This window comes from Nyctereutes procyonoides, unplaced genomic scaffold, assembly GCF_905146905.1.
Source record: "Nyctereutes procyonoides isolate TBG_1078 unplaced genomic scaffold, NYPRO_anot_genome, whole genome shotgun sequence".
NCBI classification, from domain to species: Eukaryota; Metazoa; Chordata; class Mammalia; order Carnivora; family Canidae; genus Nyctereutes; species Nyctereutes procyonoides.
The window spans coordinates 14592149-14617482 of record NW_026575146.1 but is presented as its reverse complement, the minus strand read 5'-3'; the positions used below and the strand labels follow the sequence as shown (position 1 = coordinate 14617482).

The 25334-nt window shown below is 39.8% G+C and overlaps 1 long non-coding RNA gene and 1 pseudogene across 10 annotated transcripts; both read right to left on the bottom strand.

Annotated features, from left to right (window-relative positions):
- Positions 1-1969: 1969 nt before the first annotated feature.
- Positions 1970-25329, bottom strand: LOC129499823 (uncharacterized). 10 transcript variants are annotated; one of them, XR_008662470.1, is made up of 5 exons: positions 25301-25329; positions 24618-24681; positions 17352-17453; positions 3101-3232; positions 1970-2281 (listed from the first exon to the last, which is right to left on the bottom strand). It is a non-coding gene; the product is annotated as an uncharacterized LOC129499823 (long non-coding RNA). The 10 variants fall into 10 exon arrangements; XR_008662469.1 differs by having other exon boundaries at positions 17352-17450; XR_008662467.1 differs by lacking the exon at positions 25301-25329 and adding an exon at positions 18315-18395 and having other exon boundaries at positions 24618-25288.
- LOC129499821 (RNA-binding protein 3-like) lies at positions 3239-7004 on the bottom strand (annotated as a pseudogene).
- Positions 25330-25334: the final 5 nt, after the last annotated feature.

Genomic DNA, 25334 nt, shown 5'->3' with positions numbered 1-25334 from the left:
AAAGAAATGGGCAAGCTCACTGATACAAAAAAGTGTCCAAAATATATTAAGTAGAAAAAAACAACATGTAGGTCAATGTGTATAGTATGCTATCATTTATCTTAAAAAAAGAAATTAATTCTAGTTTAATGTGTGGGGATGGGGAATGGGAAGTCGGATAATGGGACCAAGAATCAGTAGAAAATATTTCAACTATACATTTCTATATTTTTGTGTTTGAATTATATGACTATTATATTTAAATATTAAATATAAAACAATGATAACTCACATTAAGTATTTATCATATGCCAACCACATTGAAAATGACCTGAGAAATACCTGTCTGGGGTTGACATCTCCATATCTGGATAGAGCTGGAAAGTGGGTCAAAGATTTTGGAGGGCCTTGAACATTCTCCAAACTAGGATTCAAAGTAACAGTGGGGGCTGCCCAAGGCTTTAAGAATGTGTATTTAAGAAGATTACAGAAGGGGCACCTGGGTGGCTCAGTGGTTGAGCATCTGCCTTTGACTCACATTGTGATGGTTGTGATCCAGGGTCCTGGGATTGAGTCCTGCATCAGGCTCCCACAGGAGCCTGTTTCTCCCTCTGCCTAGGTCTCTGCCTCTTTCTGTGTGTCTCTCATGAATAAATAAATCAAATCTTTAAAAAAAGGGGGGGGGGTATTACATAGGACGGTTTGGAGGAAGAGCGATGTGAGGCAGGACAGCCACTTCTGAGGTTATTCCCCGAGCGTTAAGGGAGCAATTATGTTTGGTCAATAGGAAATTAGGCAGAGTAGCTGCTGCTACAATACAGAAGGTCTAAGTGCCCAGACAATGAAGGGTGGACAGGATGTGACCAATGAGGAGGGGAGGCTGGGCTCTCCGGGAGGACAAACAAAATGAATGAGGGTGGGAAGGAACAGGGTATGCGCAGGAAAGAGTGGAGACCTGCTCCTGCAAGTATGACAAAGGGTGAGAGGGTGCAGGCTCCACAGACTGGCGGCCAGATTAAAATCTTGAAACTTATCATCATCTCTCTTTGTGCCTGCATTTTCCCATCTGCAAAGTAGTGATAACAGTACGCACAAAGTATTTTATAGGACCCCAAGCACTGCTGGTGTTCAATAAATGCCAGCTTTCTCTGGAACATAAAATTTTGGTTATTTTCCAGGAACTCATTTGTTACATTGTTTCCCATAAACTCAAGTAAAGTATGCTGTATAAATTCAGATTCACAAAGAAAATTTTTTGAATTTCTCAATGTGATATTTTTGCTCTTTGAACACAGGAGCTTTTCTGAAGTGCAACCTAGGCAGTTCAAGCCCTTAATGTACAGAGTTCTGTATGGGAAATCCTGAAAGATGACATGATTTCACTTGTTAGATAACAAAGGCTAGTGAACTCATATTTAAGTAAGTGGTCCTCCATTGAATTCTCTTCCATTTTTTTCTCACAGTGGAATCTGCACACTAACATCAAATACAATGTGACACAGCTTAGTATATCAGTAATTTCAAGATGATAAATGTCTTAGAGAAAAAAATATCAAATTTCAATGAACCTGTTTTTAAGCCCAAGAAAAACATAGAGAAAAGTACATGTAAAATAATAGGATATTAAAATGTTAAAAATAACAAGCTGTAAAGAAATTTGACAAATTTACAATGTTAATTCTTAAAGGCATTAACTCAACACATTCTCTGCATTTTCTTTTTTTAAAAAAAGATTTTATTTATTTATTCATGAGAGACAGAGAGACAGAGGCAGGGACATAGGCAGAGGGAGAAGCAGGCTCCCCACAGGAAGTCTGATGCAGGACTCAATCCCAGGGCCCCAAGATCATGCCCTGAGCCAAAGGCAGATGCTCAACCACTGAGCCACCCAGGCACCCCAATCTCTAAATTGTTTATGTACTTCTTCTAACCCATCTACATGGTTGAAACAGGTTCCGAAGAGCACTCACTCATAAACTGGCAGGAAGAGCTGTGTCCAAAGTTCTTTATTCATGGTACATAGTGTAAGTCACTTGGATTCTGTTTCCATATATGTCTATACAATTCAAATTGACCGTTATGATTAGGGAAGAGAAAGAAAAGATGAGGAAGCTATTTTTTTAAAAAATGAAAAAAATTTAAGTTAAAAGCAAGGCATGTCTTCAGTAGGGGAAGTGTTTTGACATCACTGATTAAAACAAGACTAAGGATCTGGATTACAGCCGATCCATTCTTAGGACACTTGCTTCCCTTCTTGCTTCTTCCTTCCTTCAATCCTGTATTCTATGTTCAGGAGCATGAACTAATTGGAAGAGAAAATAGTTGGGTTGAGAACTAAAGTCTGATCCCAGCTACACTTTCTACTTTAGCAAGTGCACAAGCATCTTTGTATCTTGGTCCACTGGGATAATAAATTGTTATTCTTATATGCTTATATTTTTTAAGTCAACTTCATTAAAATACAACTTTACAATAAGCTATATCCATTAAAAATGAACACTTTGATTAATTTTGCTTATATATAAATTCATGAAAACATCACCACTGTCAAAATATGGAACACATTGTTGATACTACTTGGTATTGTCAGATTTTTTTGGTTTAATTCATCCCAGTGGGTAGTAGGGTAATAGTAGTAGTAGTTATAGTAGTATCTCACTGTGGTTTTAATTTGCATCTTCCACTGGCTGGAGATGTTGAGCATCTTTTCATGTATCCATTGGTCATTTGTGAAATATCCAATCCTATGCCCATTTTTTAAAAAGATTTTTACTTATTTGACACAGAAAGAGAGCACAAGCAGGGGGAGTGGCAGGCAGAAGGAGAGGGAGAAGCAGGCTCCACACTGAGCGGGAAGCCTGACATGGGGCTGGATCCCAGGACCCTGGGATCATGACATGAGCTAAAGGCAGACGCTTAAATGACTGAACCACCCAGGTGCCCCCATGCCCATTAAAAAAAAACAACAACAACAACAAAAAAAAACACTGTGCTGTCTTTCTTTTAGGAATTAAATTCTAAGAGTATTTTACATAATCTAGATATAAACCCTTTGACAGATACGTGTTTTGCAAATATTTTCTCCCAATCCATGGCCTTTCTTTTGGTTTTGTTTTCTTACCTATGTCTTTTGGGGAGCAAATGCTTTTCATTTTAATGAAATCCATTCTAATTCGTCTTTCCTTTGTGCTTTTCATCTTCTGTTTCACAAATCTTTTCCGTATCCAGTGTCACAAAATTTTGTTCCTTTTTTCTGCAAGAAGTTTTGTAGTTTGAGATTTAACATTTAGGTTTATGACCGTTTACACATTAATTACTGTGTGTGACATGAGGTAAGAGTCAATGCATTTTTCCCCATATGGAAAGATCACTTTTTTTTTTTTTTATGATAGTCACACAGAGAGAGAGAGGCAGAGACAGAGGGAGGGAGAGGCAGAGGGAGAAGCAGGCTCCATGCACCAGGAGCCCGACGTGGGATTCGATCCCGGGTCTCCAGGATCGCGCCCTGGGCCAAAGGCAGGCACCAAACCGCTGTGCCACCCAGGGATCCCGAAAGACCACTTTTTTATTGGCATATAACATTATATTAGTTTCAGGTACATAACATAATGATTCACTATTTGCATATATTGTGAAATTATTTCCACCATTATATTAACATCCATCACCACATATAATCACAAAATTTTTTTGTTATGAGAACTTTTAAGATCTACACTCTTAGGAACTTTCAAATACTTCCTTTCCCCCATTGAATTGCCTTGTGCCTTTATAAAAAAAAAAATCACTATACAGGTGTAGAGATACTTTTGTACTCTCTGATGTTTTGCTGATTTATTAATATATCTATCCTTTTGTTTAGATTGTTTATACTATAGTCTTGATTATTGGAACTTTATAGTAAGTCCTGCAACTTTATTCTTCTTTTTAAAAATTATTTGGGCAATTCAAAGTCCTTTGTATCCACATAAATTTTAAAATCAGTATGTAAACTTCTAGGGATTTTTATTGAGATTGAATTTTTTTTTCATGTTTCCACTTTTTAATCAGCTCCGTGAAGGACATCTTAAAATGCTAAATGAGACACAACAGAATATTTTTTCTTCCAGTACTAAAAAATACATTCACAAATATTTTTAAGAAACTTCTCTATACTCAGGGTGGTAACCTTGAATTAAAAAAAGAAAAACCACCTCTAATCATGTCAATGATTTCTTGTATTTGCATTTGGAAATTGCTTCCTGCTTCCTAATCATGATAAACATTGTAGATAGGCTTTTAAATGTCCCTAAACACACATTATTTGTTTTTAAAGCAGTCTAAGCCAACATTTTTTGGTCACAATCCGTAATCCTGAGAGCTCAAACTAAAAAACTGGTAAGAGGAAAAATACCCAGCATTTGCAATGTCCCAGGATTAGTATTTAAATGGGAGAAAATTTTAGAAATCACATGGAGCTTTCTAAAAGGTCTCTGTAACAAGCTACCTTGGGAGCTCAGTTAAAAAATAGAACTTGATGTACTAGAACAGATGTGTCAGTGCAGCTCCAAAAATCTTTATAAATACAGCTATTTGGAAGGATGATCCTGGATCAGAAGTTTTATTTCTTGTGTACCTACTTTAGGTGCACATGCCTCATCTCAGTTGTCATAATTGTCTCTGTAATTTCCTCCTGAGTAGCGGTCATAACCACCCTGGTTTCTGCCACCATAGTCTCTGGACCTTCCATATCCACATCCATATCCTCCAGATCAACTGTCATATCTACCACTCCCATAGCCCTGGTCCCCCCACCTATAGAGTAGCTGCGACCACGCCCATGGGCCCCAAAGGCACCTCCTCTAGTTCCCCTGGCTGACTTGCCCACGTGATCCACACAGATCTGGCGACCATCCAGAGACTCTCCATTCATGGCTCTCATGGTATCTGAGGCATACTCTGGATTGCTGAAGGTGATGAAACCAAAACCCCGGGATCGCTGAGTCTCCCGGTCCTTGACAACAACCACCTCAGAGATAGGACCAAAGCTGCTCAAGTGGTCTTCCAGAGCCTGCTCATTGGTGTTGAAGTTCAGCCCTCCCATGAAAAGCTTCCCTTCTTCAGAAGACATGGCAATAAATTTGAGTACTGCAAATTAAGCAAAAAGCCCAGAACAACAGCAACTGCCGAGAAGCAGAGAGACTGCGTAAAATTGAATTAAATGTATAATTTCAGAAGAATTGATATCTTAAAATTGAGTGTTCCAATCCATGAAGATAACATATCTTTCCTCTCATTTAAATCTTTTAAAATTTCTCTGCTACGTCCTGTGGTTTTCAGTGTACACCTGTTTACATTTATTTCTAAATAATCTGATTTGGGGACCTATTATAAACAGAATTGCTTTTCCATTTCATTTCACAATTTTTTTTCCTGTTAGAGCATAATAGAATTGATTTTGTACATTTTAGCTTTATATACTATGACTTTGAATATTCACTTATTACTTCTAATTGTTTTACAGATCTGCAGGGTTTTCTGTGTAAACAATTATATTAGTTGCTGTTTAAGAAAAACCCAGTCCTCCTCTTGTGTGTCTCCTTTACTCTCACACTACCACCCTCACAAAGCTTTCAACACCACATGATGGTTTTCCCCACAACAAGCAATTCTGTGATACCAGCAGGGTTTCCTACATTTTAACTCAATTCTGACACTGTCTACCTGGAGATAGCATCAGATACTGCAGGTTTAGGGCTCAGTCCCACAAAACTGCCCCCTACTTCAAGATGCCAATTGCAAACCCTAGTAGGTCCCCAGGTTGCCTGCAGTTCTGCCTAACTTGCTACAGATCATGGTTTCCATGACCTCTTCCCCCTTTGGATTCTAGTAATTTGCTGGAGTGGCTCACAGAACTCAGGGAAACACTTACTTAGGTTAACCAGTTTATTGAAGGATGTGATAGGGATATAGATGAACAGCCCGGTAAAGAGGTACTTAAGGTGAGGTATGGGAAGGTGCCAAGTACAGAACTTTTGTGCCCATGTAGTTGGGCTGGATTACTATCCTGGTATGCAGATATATTCACCCTGGAAGCTCTCTGAATCCCATATTTTGGAAATTTTTATGGAGAATTCCTCATCTAGGTTTGAACAATCATTAATTCTATTTTTAGTCCTCCTTCTTTCTCAAGTGAATGGGCATGGGGTTGGGAATGGCTGAAAATTTTAAGTTTCCAAACATGGCTTGATTATTTCCTGTGGTCAGTCCTTATCATGGAGCCCAGCCAGAGTCACCTCATTAGAACAAAAAACATTCCTATCACTCAGGAAATTATGAGGGTTTTAAGAGCCCTATGTCAGGAACCAGATTCAAAGACCAAATATTAGAACCAAAGATGCTCTTAGTTCTAATACCATTCAGGAAATTGCAAGGGTTTTAGAAGCTCTGTGCCAGGAATTGGGGACAGAAACCAATATATATTTTTTCCTATTATTTCACACTGAAAATGAGGACAATTTTGTTTCCTCTTTTCCAATCTTTATCATTTCATTTCTTTTTCTTTCTCTATTGCAGTGGCTAGGACCTCCAATTCAATGTTGAGTAAACGTGACAAAATCAAGCCTTATTCTTTATTCTGGTAGAAAATCATTTAATATTTCAACATGAATGTATGTTAACTGGAGGTTTTTCATAGATGTTCTTTATAAGTTGAAAAAGTACCTTATCTTGTTTGGTGATAATTGTTCTTGTGAATGGATGTTGAATTTTGTCATATTTTCCTCCATGTATTAAAATGATCATATGGTTTTCTCCTTTATTCTATTAATATGGCAAAATATTGATTTTCTATGTTAAAACAACTTTAAGAGTGACATCAACAAGATGGTGGAATAGGAGTTTTCAGCACTCATATCCTCACAGAAATATTACTTAGCACAACTCTCCTTGCATAAAAATATCTTTACAAAGAAAAGATACACTGAAGTGCATCTTCACATTACTCCTGTCACCATTCCCGGCAAGACCCAGCAGCCCAGCTTGAAGACAAAAGAGAGTTGTAAAGTGTTCACTTGTCTTCTATCTTCCTTAAAAAAAAAAAAAAAAAAAAAAAGTGCCATCATCGGGCCTGAAGTTTTCTCTGTGAGATTTTTGGTGGTTATAGAGCTATTCAGATTTTCTGTTCCATCTTGGGTCAATTTGGTTAAGTTGTATTTTTCAAAATTGCTCAATTCATCAAAATTACTTTTTGTTGGAATCAAGTTTTTCATAATCAAGTTGCTCTTATGGTCTTTTTAATATATGTAGGAATTATAGTGATAACCCTTCTTTCAATCATGATATTAGTAACTTGTGTTCTTTTTTTTAATCAAACTAACTCAGAGTTTATCAGTTATGTTGAACTTTTCAACAAATAAGCTTCCAGTTCTCTTAATTTCCTCTATTGGTTAATATGTTTTATTTAATTGATTTTTGTTCTGATCTTTCTTTCCTTCTAATTTGTTTAGTTTGCTTTGTTCTTCCTTCCTGAGCTTTTTTTTTTTTAAGATTTATTCATTTATTTGAGGGGGGAGGGGCAGAGGGAGAGAATCTTGAAGCTAAAATGTGGAAACACCAAGATGTCCTTGAGTGAATAAACTGTGGAATATTATTAGTACTAAAAAGAAATGACCTATGAAAAACTGAAATGACATAGAGGAACTTCACATGTACATTACTAAGTGAAAGAAGCCAATCTAAAAAGATTACATACTATACAACTCCAACTATGTGACCTGGAAAAGACAAAACTATGGAAACTGAAAGGATCAGTGATTGCCAAAGGGTGGAAGGTTGGAGCTAGGGGAAGATGAATACACAAAACACAGAGAATTTCTAAGACAGTGAGAATACTCTGTTTGATACCTAACGATGGATACATATTATTATACATTTATCCAAATTCACAGAATGTACAACAGCAAGAGTGAACCATAATGTAAACTATGGATTTTTAGTGATGTGTAGGTTCATCAATTGTAACAAATGTACCACTCTGGTTGGGGATATTGATGATGGAGAGGCTGTGTATGTATGGAGGCAGAAGATATGTGGAAATCTGTGGGTCTCTCAATTTTTCTGTAAACCCTAAACTTCTCTAAAAAAATAATGTCTAAATAAAAATAATTAATTTTAAAAATCAGTTAGGTAAAGATGATTGATCTACAGATCATCTATATCTTTGATACTTTTGTCTAGTTATTGTATCAATTGCTCTGTAAAATATGTTAAAGTTTTCCACTACGATTACAATATTTTTTCATCAATTTTTGTTTTTTTTATTTAGAGTCTGTTTTAGAAGCATACATGTTTATGATTGTTATATCATCCTAATAGAGGTTTTCTTTCATTATGTAATGTTCCTATTTATTTCTATTTATTTCTCTTTGGAAGTCTATTTTGTCTGATATTAATATAGCCACTTCAATCTTCTTATATATTTTTTGCATGATAGGTTTCTTCCATCCGTTTTATTTTCAGCCTTTTTGTGTCTTTATGTGTGTTCTTTCATCTGTTTAAGTTGGCTCCATGTTGAACTCATGCCCCTGAGCTTAAGATCTGAGCTGAGATCAAGAGTTAGATGCTTAACCGACTGAGCCACCCCAAAACCCCGTCTTTATGTGTTTTTCATTTAATGTTATATTTTTACTTCTAAAACTTTTACTTTATACACTTTCAATTTCTCTTATGAGATTTCCTACCTTCTCATTTATTAGGAGCATTTTTTTTTAACCCCACTGAACAGAATTTTTAACCCCACTGAACAGCTGCTTTAAAATTCTTGATTTTCTTCTGTCTTGAAAATAGGTCACATTATTATGCTGAGTGAAAGAAGTCAATCAGAGAAAGACTATTATCATATAGTTTCATTCATATGTGGAATACAAGAAACAGTGAAAGGGACCATAAGGGAAGGAAAGGAAACCAAATAGGGAAAAATTAGAGAGGAAGACAAACCATGAGAGACTCTGAACTCTGGGAAACAAACTGAAGGTTACTGGGGGGAAGTGGGTGGAGGAATGGAGTAACTGGATGACAGGCATTAAGGAGGGCATGTGATGTGATGAGTACTGGATGTTATACGCTGGCAAACTGAATTTAAATTTAAAAAATGAAAAAATAGAAATGCAAATCAAAAAATAAAACTGGTCACATTTTCCTGCTTCTTCATATTTTGAATAGTTTTGGATTATATCCTGGACACTGTGAATGTTATTATCATCAAAACTGACTTCTGTGATACTGATCCCCAAATTCATATTTTTTAATAGGCAATTGACTTGGTTAGACTCAAACTGCAAAGCTTGCCTCACCTGTGATGGCTACGTAGCAATTAAATCTCAGTTCACTACTCTACACCTTAGCTGCAAGCTGCTTTGAGTCTGCCTTGTGCATGAGTAGTGTGAGGGTCAGCTAGAGACTTGGACAGAGTTCAAACAGAGATTCTAGGTCACTCCTTCTCTGGGTGATCCCTCACTCTCTCCTGGTTGTGTTCCACTCTTTGATTCTTCAGGCCAGAAACATGATAGGCTTTCTACCGGAATTTTAGTCACCCACACGATCTTTGCAACCATGACCCATTCTCTGGCCAAAGCTAAATACCAGGAAACTCTCCTCCCCCAAGTTTCAATTCCTCCCTGTCTGCTTTTGTTGACTCTCCACAGCCCCGGTAGCTGTTGATTATAGTTTGTCTAGAGTTTATAATTGCAGTTTCTGAAACAGTCAGTCTGTTAGGAGCCTGCTCCACTGTAACACTGGGTATGTTTCTTTTTTAATACTGTGTATGCATTACCTAGTGAGAAGCTCTCAACATAACATGACTGGTGTCCCTGATACCCAATAAACTTATTAAGAAATAAAATGTGATCATATCTTGGAAAATTCTTTTGGCATGTGTTAAATGTACTGTCAAAGTAAAAGGAAGCATTTAGACATATGTAGAAATTGACCAGTTCCCAAAGATGTAAATATGGCCCAAATAAATGTTAAGAAAAATATACTGAAGTCTTAAGGAGCCAGAAACATAGGTGAGGGGAGATGCTCACTGTAGGGTGATGGGGAGGCTATCTGGTCATTTTACTCATGACCTCAATCATTTTTATCCATGACTCTATAGCAAAAAGTGATAAGGTTTTCATCGCAATTGGAAATGAGAAAAAGTGTGGCTCGGTTCCTGGCAAATCTGTAGGTGGTATGACACTTAAATTGCATACACTTAGTTCCTAAGAAAAATTGTATACGGCAAGACTTAGATGTCTAAATCTAAAGTTTGAAAAGACAACAAACATCCACATACCTCAGAGTACACTGAGATTCATTCTGTTCAGGATCTTTAATTTGTAAAGAAAGTTCAAGAACTCCATTAAACACAGGAATTGTCTATTCAACAAACATTATGGCAGATCCAAGCAGCAAAACAATCTGTAAAATTGGTCCCCTCTCAAACTGCATTTATAAACTGGAGTTGCTAAATCTAGCAGTTCTTGCCTAAGAATTTTCACAGGTGTTCATTTGCATGTGTAGGATTCCTCTTGGTTATGTAAGTTTTTCAACAAGTTCAGTCGCATTTCAAATCTAATTTGTGAACACTGGTGTCTGACTACCTATTCCCATAGCAGAGACAGTAATTGTTCTACATTTCCAGCCATTCCTAGGGATTAAAGAGTTAGAAAACAGAATGGCAAAATTTCAATTCCAATCTACTAGTCCCAGCTCATATATAATTCTTAGGCTTAAAAGATATCTTCTTACTTCACACCATTGCCTCAAGTGTCTTCCTCATCCAACATATACAGCATCCAATGATTGGAAGCCTCATCTTCCAAATCCCACTTTGCTGTTTACCAAAACCTTCAAATTCCACCCTCCTGCCTGCCCTATAAGAGGATGTCTTTTTGCACTTGGAGTCCCCTTCCATGGTCACCATCATTACTCCTGAATGGGGCCCCATGTAGCCTTGCCAGAAGCATGGCAGGCTAGGCCCTCCAACATCTGACTGCCTATCTTCCCAGCCCACAGCTCCAGGTGTCCCCTGCACCACCTGGCCCTGCCCTGCATGCAGCTCCCACACATGTGCAAAGCACGCAAAGCCACACCTGCACCTTTCTCCATTCCAAATTCCTCTACCTGGACGATCTGCACAGTCCACACCCCACCCTACCTCTGCTGCCATGCAGATCTCATTTCTTCCTTCCCCATGTAAAACTGACCCTTCCTCTTCTGTACTCCACATTTTAATGTCCTTATGTTTTCACGTTTCTCTCCCTCTAGTAGAATATAACTTGTTTGAGGGCAGAAATGGATCACATTTCTCTTTGTATTCCTCAGCCATAAAAATCATCCTCATACATGTTAAATGTTAACATCTTACATCACTGTTCCATATGTTAAATGTAGCTGATGAAAGAACAGATACATAAACATGTACTCTTCGTTGCAACCAAGGAGATATGACAATGGTTCCCTATACATAATTCACCTACCTATGTCTCAGCTTTACAGAAAACTTCCTCTGAAGTAGAATTCCTTCAAACCACAACCACTCATCTTTCTCCACTTCCATATTCATCAACTTCAAAGGCTCTGGGAATCAACTTTTCACTTTGATTCTTATTCCCTACTACATTCTAGATCCCAAACTCCTTGGGAGGATATTGAAGGCATTACCTTTCTGTAATGCAAACATTTACTGCGCTCCTTCTTTGTACCAGGTCCTATAACTAGATGGGGAGTTTGGGGGGCGGCGAGATTACCTCATTTAATTCTCACAACAACTCTGTGAGGTGAATATTAATACCCATGTTTTTACGGATGAGAAAATTAAGTAACTTTCCCAAGGTCACATAGGTAATAAGAGATAAAGGTATCATTTGCACATAGATTAACCATATTCCGGTGTTTTTTTTTTTAAAGATTGATTGTTTATTTATTTATTTATTTAATTTATTTATGAGAGACAGAGAGAGAGAGGCAGAGACATAGGCAATGGGAGAAGCAGGCTCCCCGTGGGGAGCCTGATGCAGGATCCAATCCCAGGACCCCAGGATCACGACCTGAGCCAAAGGCAGATGCTCAACCACTGAGCCACCCAGGAACTCCAACTGACCATATTCTGAAGACACATTCCTTTTCTCCATTCCAGCATGGGGGACAAGGGACAAATATTCCTAGGCTGGTTACTGGTTTTATGTCCTTCCTATAATACGTCTATTGTATTTCAAAGACTTGAAATATTTTTAAAGCCACAGAGTATTTCCCATCAAAATGGGTAAAGCTTATCTTTGACAAGAGATAAAAGCAAAGAAGCTCCTGGCTTTGAGTTAAAACCACATGTATGCAAAGGTTATTGTGTTACTCAAGACCATTTTTACTCTGTCTTTGGCTGTAAGACACCCAAGCATAGTGGGTGCAGAAGGAAGGCAGTGGAGGGGCTTCCCCAAGGAAGGACCATAGACTCATGGGCCTTTCACAATCTGCCAAAGGTGCTTCAAAAAGTGTCATTCAGGTCTCAGACCCTTTGACAAAAACAACTATTTTTAAGAACAGGAAGAGTTGGGGGGTTTTTCATATCTCCTTACAAGAAATTTCCATCCGTTGCCTTTTCATTTTACTTTTCATTCAAAAGCACAGCATATTTCTATATTGAAAACTTCCTAGGAAGCGGAGAGCCATTTCTCACACTCTGAGTCAGGGTTTTGCTCTGATGAGGTAAACAGCATGCATCCTGAAAACTCTTACTAGAGAGAGCCACTGAAACCTTTTAGATCAAAAGGAAATGATTTAAAAAAAAAAAAAAAGGAAATGATTGGTAAACACTTTGAGTCTGGGTTCTTCTGTGGCAAATGGAAAATACAGAGAAGCAGTAATTCTGAATGTTAGCATCAGGTTCAAATAACATCTCCACAGAAGAACAAGAACTGATCTGGAAATGGGCTCTTTCAAGTCAGACCCAGGTTTCAAGGGTCCTGCCACTCACACAATTTTGGAGGGCCCTCCCCATGAGAAAAAGTGACATCGAATAAATTATAAATTATAAACAAAGCTGTGGTTTATCTAACAACAGGTAAAACCTACCCCCCCAAAATTACGTGATATTTTTATTAACCACCTCCTGATACATTTCAGTAGTGCTTCTTTTTCTACAATTTTTGGGCTGCATACCCTTTTTAATCACTTCTTCCTGTAAATATTTTGTATTATTTTTTGTAGAGAGAATAAAAGTTAATCCTGGAGAGTTTTTTTTTTTAGCTTGATTAAAATTTGGGATTCTTTTCAACATTAATAGCTTAAGAATAAATGTTAGCTTCTCAAGTCATGTAAATATAAATTTTTTAAGACTGTCAGATTTGGAGAAATCTCTATCAAGTTTCATACAGGAACAGTAAAATCTGGGAAATTTTCTCACAGACTACCTACTGGCTCCATAGATTTTAGATCTTGTTTCTCTTTCACCACCCACATGCTTTCTGTACTAGGTTCTGTAAAAAGCATTCTCGTTATGTGTTCTTGTATGTGTTAAAAGCTGAGTGAGTAGGCACTGTAGCCAGTAAGAATATCTCTGGAAGACGTTCCTACCCCAGGACAACTATCCATAGCTTACCTCTTCAGGGAAGTGACTGCAAACCACATAAGTAAATCTCAAATTAAAAGTATCCATAAGTCAACTTTCCCTGGGCCCAGTCCCAAAATCCCCATGGCCTCTCCAAAGGAGGTGGGTCAGAGTGGAAAGAGGAGTCTCAACTGATTATAGTTAAAATATGTTTTGCAAATTTTATAAACTACACCATCACATGACCATTTTTTATCCTGACCCTTTCCAAAGCCTTAGGAGGGACCTTGGGAAGTGACAGGCCCTATGTGGCTCAAGCTGCCTTTACTTCACAGTAAAAGCCACCTCTCTGGGTTCCCTGGCTTTTCAGGCTCTCCATCTGCCACTAGTAATCAACTGAAAAAACATGCATGAGCTCAAGAACTCATCTTCCACCAGCCCCTCCATAATTGCATATACTCGTTCATTTATTTCTTACAGCAACACTGAGGAGTGCTACCCCCCACGTGCAGACAGGAAACAGGCTCGAAGTCACCAGGGAGCAGAGCAGAACCCAGAGCAAACTCCCAGAAGCCCTTACTACGTTCAATAGCTGCTTCCTACAGTCTTTTTTCCCCCAGAACAGAAAACATTTTAAGTACAGATATGAAGAAGGAATAAAAAAAAAAAGTGACTTTTAGAGTCCTATTACCTAGATACAACCTTAGTAAGATTTTGGTATATTTCTACATTTTATGGAAAACAGAAATTGAAATTATTACATTAAATAAACCCATTTTTTCCTCATTTTTAAAGAAACACAAGTTCCTTGTCAGAAATATGAAAAATCTTGAAGACACTAAAAACCATCTATATTAGTTTTCTGGGGCTGCTATCCCAAAATCCAGCAAAATGGGTGGCTTAAGTGACAGAAATGTAATGGTCTCATCCTTGTGAATGCTAGAAGTCCAGCAACAAGCTGTTAGTGAGGCTGCTTCCCTCTGAGGGCTGTCAGAGAGAATCAGTTCCATACATCTCTTTAAGCTTCTGGTGGGTCACTGGCAATCTGTGGCATCCCATGGCTTTAGAAGCATCAAAGAGCACCAGGCATATTTTATTAGGGTCCCACCCTACTTCAATATGACCTCATTCTGATTTAACTCATTACATCTGCAAATATCTTGTTTCCAAAAAAAAATGTCACATCAGCCGAGGGCTAGAGATTTGATGTGCAAATTTTAAGGGGACACAATTCAACCCATCACATCATCCCAAAACCTACAAGAGAAAGAAAACCTGTGTTGGCAATTTATCATTGGGTAATTTTTTAAAGTATGGCCACAGATTATTTTGACATGGCAAGTGGGATCCGTGTCCCCTTTCCTAAGAGTCTGGGCAAGGCGATGACAGCTCTACTCAGTGATGCCAGTTCGTATTCGAATCATCGGAGCCCAGGTACTAGACAGGGAGTGAAAGAGTTTCCAGATGTTTCCAGCCCCAACTGTCAAGTAATCCCCAGTTGGAGTCTTACCACCTGAGGTCCCAGACCTCACTGAGTAAAAACAAACTACCCCTACTCATCCTGTCCCAATTCCCAACCAACAGAACCTGGGAGCACAAGAAAACGGTTGCTTAAGCCATCCATTTCTGGGGGGAGCTAGTTACACAGAAATAGTACCTAGAAATGTTATGGTTCTTAGTTTTTTTTTTTTTTTTTTTTAGTTTGCCTTTAAAAATATATCTCCCTAGAGTGAGTCACTGACTTCACAGATCAAAAGGAAATGATAAATTATTTATCTGATTCTTAGATTTTCTTTAAGAAATAGAAAAACACCTAAACCACATTTCTAAACATTAGCATTGTATATAATAAATAAAACGACTCCATCCATAAGGAACACAGGGACATCCTCAAGTCTCAGGTGGAGGAAGAGACCAAGTGAAGCCTACTAATTCAACAGTCGCTAACGTGGGGTTTACCAGTCTCACCCAATTAAAAGTACAAGTCAGATAAACATCAGAGTCTTACAGATGCAGAAAACATGTGAGGCTCTTGGAAACAAAAATGTGCCACATTACTCAGCCCTCGTTTTAAGAAAGGGAGAGTGTTAGTATCTCAATGAGATAAACAGGTATGCCAACATTAACACACACCAGAAACACATCAGTTTAAGTGGTCATCAAATGATAATTCTACTGAAAAATGGGGTAAAGCATGAGGTGCAAGAAAGACACTTCCTGGAAATTGGGGGAGCCTCAGGGGGAACAGTACAGGGAGGCTCCGAAGATCAACTTCATCCTCTAGATGCACAACCAATCAAACCACATGCATACCAATCGAATATCTGTGTTTTAGTCCAAAGTGAGTAAGACTGGTCTTATAAATCCTGTGGATCATAATTTCCTCACTACTGAGTTGTTCATTACTGAGCTTGACTGCTCTTTTGGATAGCAGAAGTATTCAAGCATTTTTTAAGGAAGGGACAGGATGGTCCATGGTGCCCTGAAAATCTGAAAGCAAATGCTATTGCCTTGAAAGACAAAAGACTTAGAAATGAGGTGTTCCCAGCACTTTCCCCTGAAGACTATTAGATGGCTTTCCATTGTCTTCTGATCAGGAGTACTGCAGAAAACCTTAAAGCAAATGGGATTTTGATTTTTGCATAGCTAACTTGCTTCTTTTTGCCTAAGTGCTCATAAGATCTATTTCTTATATCCTTGTAATATAAAAATGTTGCCATTTGCTTTTCTTGTAATATACTGAATCCTCTCCATCTATATATTTAGAAAACACGTGTTAAATTAAGTTTTTAGTTGTTGCTTCTGTTTTCCGTAGCAACAAGAATCATAGGTTGACTTGTTTTCCCCTCTCCAAATATCACCTCCCATGCTGGGTCAATTTTTTAAATCTTTTCCTCTAGATTCTGAGAACCTTCCTCAGTATAGTTCTTTAAATCATTGATTCCACATTTGACAACATCCTCTAGTATTTAGATTTGAACTGTTACTGCGTCTTTAATCTTCCTTTAATCCCATATTTCTTGAGACTCTGCCTAGTGCTCTGATTCAGACATGCTGGGTTTGCAATTCCCCAAAATTCTAGGCATTCTCTCACCTCGAGGGCTTCATGTATCATACTCTTTTCCCCAGAACACTTCCCTGTCCTTGCACTTGGCAAACTTCACATTTCTCTTCTTCCTCTTCTGCTTCCTCCCTGTCCTCACCTTCCAAGAAGGGAAATAAATCCACACTTGGTGTTTGTCAGCAGACACAGCATCATCATTGCCCTTGGCCTCCCTCTACCTACCAGAGTGCATCTGATCTCCCTCTCAAGCTACAACCCAGCCTGCTATACACAACTCTCATCCCCCCAACCTCCTCATCCACATCCACTGCCAGACAGAAATGGGACATACCCTATCCCTGCTGCCTTGGGTGTGTAGTTCTAAGTTGGAAGACGTTCCCCCTTCAGTTAATGCCGTTTTAAACTAGGAGTCCCTGACTCTGTCTTTTTAAACAAATCTTAGGAACTATTAATTTCAAGAAGTTTATCCTTGAACATACATTACAAGCCTTCGTTGTGTCCATATATTACATTAGAGATTCTTACTGAAGGGACCTAAATACATAAGAATATGCCCAGACAGCTGAGGCACATGTACAATAAAGCACAATTCCACCAATGTTATCAGACATTAGGTAATGTATTTTCAGTATTTTCAGACATTAGGTAAACTGTATGGTGAGGAGGGAGACACTAGCCTCCCAGGAAAGAGAATGGTCTCCACTTTCGAGATGTCTTCCTTTTGGCAGGTGTGGGACTTACCTTCCAGTGTCTCCATCTCCTGGATTTCAACAGAATCTCAGGGCTGAGAGATTCCATTCGTTCAATATACGAACTTGTATGAAAACTTGCTTCTGCTTCCTGCTGAGGGAATTCAGGTCATAAGAATTTATTTTCCAGTAAAATCTCACAGATAACTAAAGTGACTTGTGATTCATTAATGCATATGATGTAGCAAAAACATATACTAATGGTTCTAGTTATGATTTTTTTGTTAAAAGCAACTGGCATATTTGCTTGGATTGAGAAGAAGTTAAATATATATATCATATCTAGCAAGTATGTCTCTTAACATTGGTATGTATGTTCCTGAAAATTTATGTAAAAAGAGGTTTTTAGGTTAACATATATTTCAAGGGACATTTCCTTTTAGAAAAATTACATCGTGAAATTTTATAAGTGAAGATTCTTTTGAAAAATTATAACTGGGGGATCCCTGGGTGGCTCAGCGGTTTAGCGCCCACCTTTGACCCAGGGCGTGATCCCGAAAACCTGGGATCGAGTTCCACGTCAGGCTCCCTGCGTGGAGCCTGCTTCTCCATCTGCCTGTGTCTCTGCCTCTCTCTCTGGTCTCTCATGAATAAATAAATAGAATTAAAAAAAAAAAAAAGAAAGAAAGAAAAATTATAACTGTATTTTAATTTTTGGTAAATTTTTTTTAAATCTTTCATTTCTTTAAATTAGGTGCATCTATCCCTTTATGTTAACTCTTTATAATGTTAATTTATCAAAAAAAAGATAATAATGTCATAGGGTCTAATTTTAAAAATTAAAGACATGCAGACCCTAGGGTATTAGACTGTTTCAGAACATTTGGGTTTTGTTTTTTTAAATTTGAAGGTTAGTATTAACTGACATTGGCTTTCATAAATTTGAAATTCATATTCCCTTCACCAAAATCAAGGTAATTCTATGGCATCTACTTCTCCAGCTCTGCCTTCTTACCTTCTCAACCTACAGAATGTGGTCATGTGCATATCCTACAACCTTCACAGCATCAAAATGTTCCTTACTAGGCAGAGGAAGCTAGTTGGGGCCAAAGAGAAGACAGACATCAGATAGAAGCAAAGAGAAGAGTAGGCGTGCACACATCCAAAGCCCTCCTCCCCCATAGCACCACCATTCCTGAAGCCACTTAAAACACTCCCTTCTTGGCAGGCAAGTCCCAACTGGCTTTCTACCATATGCAACCAAGAGTCTTCACTAATACAACTGCTTTATGTAACATCTATATTGCTATAAAGTTGGGCATAAACAATTTTTGTAATTTTTAATCTTATATTTACACAGCTCTTCAAAAGCATCTAAACACTGCTATACACATTCTCTTCTGATATGTAAAAATCATTGGGTGAAATGGGTAAAGCAGCATCTACCATAGAGATAGAGATAGTATTTTAAACAGCAACCACACACACACACACAAAATGTTGTCTTTCATTAAGACAAAGAATCATTTAAATTTTGCCTGAGGCCATACAGCAGGTGCAAAACTGGAACTGAGCTCAAATCTTCCGAGGCCACACCCAGGGCTCTACACCCACTCCCCTGGTCTGCTGAATCCTAGCCTGCTGCTCCTCACCCCCACACCTAAACACGCACACACAGCAAATATGCTACAGAGACTGGCTCTAGGAAGGAAACCTCTACTTTCCAACTGGTCTATTTTATAAACGTGATTTTATAAAACAGCATCTCTTTATTGCAAGGTACACTTGTGCAGCTACTAGTTTACTTACTCAAAACTAATAAAGAATTAGTGACACCTTGTGGCAAAAACATATTAATTCATTCCTGTGCTACTATCACCCATTTTCACCTGACAGACTTGTCCAAAGGCCTTATTAAGTCATTAAGCCAACAGCAAAAATTCTGGAAAGAAGAATCTAAGGTTACAAATTCTCCTCATAACTAGATCTCTTTTTGAATTACTCTACTTGGGCTTTAGGCCCCACTTCCCCAAAACCGCTGTTATGGTCAACTTCACAGACACCATCCATGTGAGTAGAACCAATGGTTACTTCTCCGTTCTGATCTTACTTAAGCCCTTGTACAAATAGACCAGGTTGAGCCCACTGCTCCTGAAACCCTGGGTTTCAGCGATGCTACACTGTTTCCCTCCTACCTCTCAAGCCCTCCAAGCCCTTCCAGTGCTCATGAGTACCAAACTTATATCCCTGGCCCCAACCTTTCCTCTGAACTCCAGACACATCTCCTCCAACCTTCCAACTTTACACCTCCATTTGATATCTAATAGCATCTCAAAATCTTGGGACTCTTGACTTCCTGCTTCTTCAATCTCAGTAAACAATAGGATTTTCATGTTTATTTTGCTCTAGTCAAAACCTTAGAGGTCATCTTTTCTTCCTCTACTCCTCCCCTTTATCTAATCAATCAGTAAGTTATCTGGACTCATTCTCCAAAATGTCCCCAAGGCACTCCTCTCCATTTCCCCTATGATCACCCTAACTCAAGCCATATCCCCTCTCTTAGCCACACCACCTTCCTAAACTAGTTTTACTCTCCACCTCCTACAATCTGTTCTTCCTGTGATAATCGGTGATCTTTGTAAGAGAACTCAGAGAGGATCATCTTCCCACCTTAGAACCCTTGAATGGCTCCCCATAATCCCATTCATCCCCATTCTACAAGGCCCCACCTGACTGGACTCCTAGCCACCTCTAAAAACTCACTTCCAACCATTCTCCCCCTTGCTCTCCATTTTCTGACCAACAGAAGTTAACACTTCTGTTACTTAAACATGACAACTTTGCTGCTGCCTTCAGGACAGTGCACCAGCTACTCTCCTCTGCCTGTGCTGCTCCCCAACAATTTGATGTGATTGGCTCCTTCCTAGGGCATACAGGTCTCATGTTAAACACTCCCTTCGCAGACTTTTCTAAAGCAGTGGCTAAGGCACTTCCTATCCTAACACCCTGTTGTGTTTTCATCACAGTTTTTATGATTCCATGAAATTGTTTTCTTGCTTTTTCAATTCATTTGCCTATCATCTATCTCCCTTCACTAAAATGAGAGTCCCATCTATTCCTAGTTCTTCCTAAGTGCCTGGAACAAGGAAGGTGCTTGATGTTTATTGGATAATAACTGTCATAGGTTCTTTCTTACTTTCTCTTACCATGCTTAGAAATATTTCATGGGCACCTGGCTGGCTCAGTCAGAAGAGTGTGCGACTCTTGATCTCAGGGTTGTAAGTTCAATCCTCACAGATTACTTAAAAAATAATAAAATCTTTTAAAAAAATATTTCAGAAACTAGAGCCATTCACTTATTGTCATACTCGAAAAGAAGCTCCTCCTTCTTTTCTTGGATAAACTGTATACCTGTGTCATTCAATCATTCATTCACTCATTCATTCAATAAACTATTAAAGACAAACACTAAGCCATGTCGTAGGGCCAAAAACATGAATAGGACCCAATTCTTATGCTCAAGAAACTCCTGGCCTAGTTGTGGAGGCAAACATATCAGCAAGTTATTATAAATGCCATGTGGTAAATAAAAGATGGAAATATGATCAAGGACTATTGAGCCCCAGTTAAAGGCATCAGAAATGTGCTTCTGGAGAAAACAGGGGCTGTGGCTTAAAGAATGAGCAGAAAATTGCCTAGAAGGAATAAAGGGAAATAAATCAGAAGCAGAAAGCATAGTAATCTGCACAGTGGGACTGCTAAGGTTCAGCTACTCTTGGGGGGCAAGGAGAGGACAAGGAGAAATTAGCACAATGAGATGGGAAAAACAGGCAGCACCAGGTAGTAAAGGGCTTACATATAGCACACGCAAGGAGCTTGAACTACAGGGCAAAGAGGTTACAGAAACGTCTGAGGAGGGACCTAGGATGATCAGAGCAGCAATGCATTTAGACCATTCTGTGGTTGCACAGAAAAGACACTCAGGTTGTCTGGATCTGGTTAGAGGCGGGTAAGAATAGTAGGTAGGGATCCAAAAAAGAGGTCTCAGAATCAAAAAAATTTAGGAGATAAAATTGGTGTAACTTGGTGATTACTGGGGATACAGAGAATGAGAATGAGAGAGAGAGAGAGAGAGAGAGAGAGAGAGACATAGCAAGAGACATTTAGGGATGGGAAGATAAAGAGCATAAGCTGATACTTCAGTGCATCGGTTCTAGACTCAGGCAGATATGGTTTTATATCTCCGTGTTGTCACTCACTTGCTGTATAACCTTGGTAAATGACTTTAACTTCTTTAAAGGTGCAGTTCCCTTTTAAGAACCTACCTCACAGTGTCATTGTAAAAACTAAGGGAAATCATGTGTATAAAGTGCTTGGCATATAATGTCTGCTGTATCAGAAACATCTGTTAATTACTAAGAAATTTGAAAATTATTATCTACCCACCTGGACTGGCGTCGTCTACCTTTTCTATCACCATGCACGCTTCCAGACAAGCAATTGTGCATGAGGACCCATGCCTTCTTGCTTACATCATACCATCAATCCTGGCTCTCCCTGATAAAATGTCCATTCTGCTCTCTCTCTCTCTACTCATTCCTATAAGCATACCCATTTACAATCAAATCTCTCCTTAAAAAATATAAAACTTTCTCTTGGCCGCATTTCCCTCTGGCTGCCATCCTGTTTCTATTCCTTTGCACCAAACCTCCCTGAGTCACAAAGTTCTTTCTTCCCATTCTCTTCTAAATCTATAGCTGAACTTTGTCCTAACTCCACTGCAGGCACCCTTTGCTCCATCACCAACGATCTCTATCTCTACGTTGCTAGATTCAATGTTCACAGCTTGCTTGACCCATAAATTGCATTAGCCATCTTTACTTCCTTCTCCTTGAAAACACTTTCATCACTTGATTCCCAGTGAACAGACTGTCTGCAATTTCTTCTGTTTCTCTGGCCACTCTTCATCAGTATCCTTTGTTGGTTATTTTTCATCTTTCCAGCCTCCATGCTCAAGGGCTCATGTCTTCTCTCTACACTCCTTAGCAATCTCATCAAATCTCATGGCTTTAAATTGCCTCTTTATATCATTAGCCCAAAAACTCGTATCTCTTCTCTGGACCCATCCCCCAAAGCCCCAGATTCCCATGTCAAACTGTCTCCTCAACATCTTCACTAGGATGACTAAAATGCCTTTCAAGCTCAATGTACCTATGAACTTCTAACGCTCTCTCCAAAACCTGCTCCTCTCCAGTGTTCCCTATGGAAGTAAATGGAAACTCCATTTTTGGCACAGCTTCTAGCCAGGACTGAGTGGTAGCTTGAATCAGACAACCCTCTTACAGGAGTAACTGTAAAAACTGAAGCTAAAACTAAAAACTAAAATAAAAACCACATAGACTGTTTGAAGGCACTGGAGAATAACCAAGGCAGTCAGGACATGAGGGACTGGGATCCCAGTGAGAAAGAAAATACATGGGAATACAGAACTCCTCCATTGCTTTTCTCCTGGGGTATTTGTTGAGTTTCAGAACAGGGCGTTTAAGGGCAAGCAGAAAGCAATGGTCTAGAGTTGTCAGGAGTCTTTCAGATCCGGGGAAATAAAAATTATAGATGAGAACGGAAGACAGAAGTCGAAGGGACAAGACCCCAGACAAAGGGGGATCACAGGGAAGCCTGACAACTTTGTTTGGCCTTTATCCTTAAGGCATTTGTTGAATTTTAAGCTCCAAGGACACTAGAAATCAAGAAACCAACACATTGCAAAGTGGCTAAGAAGGTAGGCAGAGCTTTCATTAACCTCACAGGCTTGGGAATACAAAAATGGGAGCTCAAGGTCCCCTAAAGATGGGAACCTGCTGAACACCCCAAGTTTTCTGCTGAGATTCCTAAAGGCCTATGTTCTGGGATCAGAACAAACCAGAAAGCAATCAGCCCTCCCAAAACTTGAATCCTTGATTAGTTCCTCTGCTCCCACTCTAATTGCCAGCCAGGATAAAATTAAATCCTCCAGGAAGACAGAACATCAGCCAGAGCCTCTCTGCAATTTTTCTACACAGTATTCAACATGTACTCAAGAACTTTAGAGTGACCTTTAAGCTCCTTTCTTTCTCAAGTGTCCCATTTCTAATTCATCTGTTTCTACCTTCAAAATAGGTTCGGGGATCTCTTTGACTGCATCTCACCCCTCCACTGCCTGGTCCCCAATCCAAACCACTTTCTTAGCCAGGCTAACTGTTCGATTTGGTCTGCTTCTGCCCTTGCCCCTGCTTCAGTCTATTCTCAACCCAGCAACTAGAATATAAATGCTTCTTTTAAAAATTAAATTATGTCAAGGTCCTATTCAAAACCCTCTGGGGTTTTTATTTTTATTAAGATTATTTATTTATTCATGAGACACAGAGGGAGAGAGAGAAAGAGAGAGAGGCAGAGACACAGGCAGAGGGAGAAGCAGGCTCCATGCAGCAGCCTGACACGGAACTCGATCCCGGGACTCCAGGATCGTGCCCTGGGCTGAAGGCGGTGCTAAACCACTGAGCCACCTGGGTTGCCCCCTCTGGGGCTTTTAACTTCAGAGTAAAAATTCATCTTTATGCTGACCTACAAGTCACAAGGATCTGAATTCATGAACTCTAACTTAATCTTCTAATGCTCTCCTCTGCCCCGTCCACCCTAGCCTCCTCCTTTCTTACCTTGAACACACCCGCTTTGTACCTGCCTTAGAACTTTGCACTAACTCCTTCTTGGAATCTTAGTCTCAAGTTTCTCTGCTCCACCTCCTTCATATCTTTACTCAAATGCCACCTTCTCAGTGAAGGCTTCCCTGACCAATCTAAAATCTCTAGGCTGCCGTCCACCTCTGACACTTCCTAGCCTGCATTTTATCCTTAGCTCTTATAATTATCTAACATATAGACTCTACTCAGAGTTCTCCAAGGACCTGGGGCTTTTGAGCCTTTGAACAAGCCACTTCTGAATATGCATCCCCGGGACTCTCGCCCATCAAAACACTACCACCCATCAAACACAATTATGATGTCACTTTCTCCTGCAATCCTTTCAAAATTAAGTGATCAGGCCTAAAATTTTCATGCAGCGTTTACCCCTAGCACTGACTACCCACCTTTAAGTCAGGATTATTTATACAATTACCTGCACGCTGGCTTTAAATCTTAATCCTCAAAGGGCAGGAGGAATCTAGATCTTAATATAATGGCTCATCATTTACCAGACACAGTTCCATTTTATGCTTATTAATACTTTCAATCCTCATCACAAGCCTTGACAGATAAATTCTACGACCCCCCATTTTACACACCGGGAAAATGAAGCACGGAAGCATTAACTTGCCAGAGGTGGTGGGCCTGACACACCGGCAGAACCTGGATTCAAATTCAGACAGAAGTTAGCCGAACTGGAGAGAATGCGAGCGCAAGTAACCGACCATTCGGGAATACATACACTTCGCAGACACAAACTATATTTCTTTTAAACATTGCTAATACTAAAACTAAAGCACCTGCACTTCTAGGCACAGACCAACCTCATGATGCTTCGCTCTTACAGAGTCTGGGGGCCTGACAGATCAAGGTACAGGAGCCCCGAAGGGCTCTGCAAAACACCCAACCCTTTGCGAAATCAGAGGTCTGCGGGGCGGCCCCTGTGGCTCCGCAAGCCCAAAGGTCGTCCGGGGGCGCTACCACAGAGCTCTCCGCTGGGAGACGCCAGGCGGCCCTCGCCCCGCCCTGGCGCGTAACAGAGCGGCGAGCCCGGCTGCCGCGTCCGCGCCAACACTGGGGAGCAGCAGCAGCCCCGGGGAGCCGCGCGGCGGAGCGCGCCCCTGAACCACGGGAGCACGTGTGCCCGGGAGAATGGCGCTGACACCAGCCCCGCAAAGCCAGACTCTGCAGCGGGAACGCGGGCCGCCGCGGTGCTCGCCGAGGTCCGCGAAACCGCCAGGCCCCACGCGCTCCGGAGACAGCCCCTAACCCGCACGCACACCTGCCGCGGAAACGCCGGCCGCCGGAAACAGGAG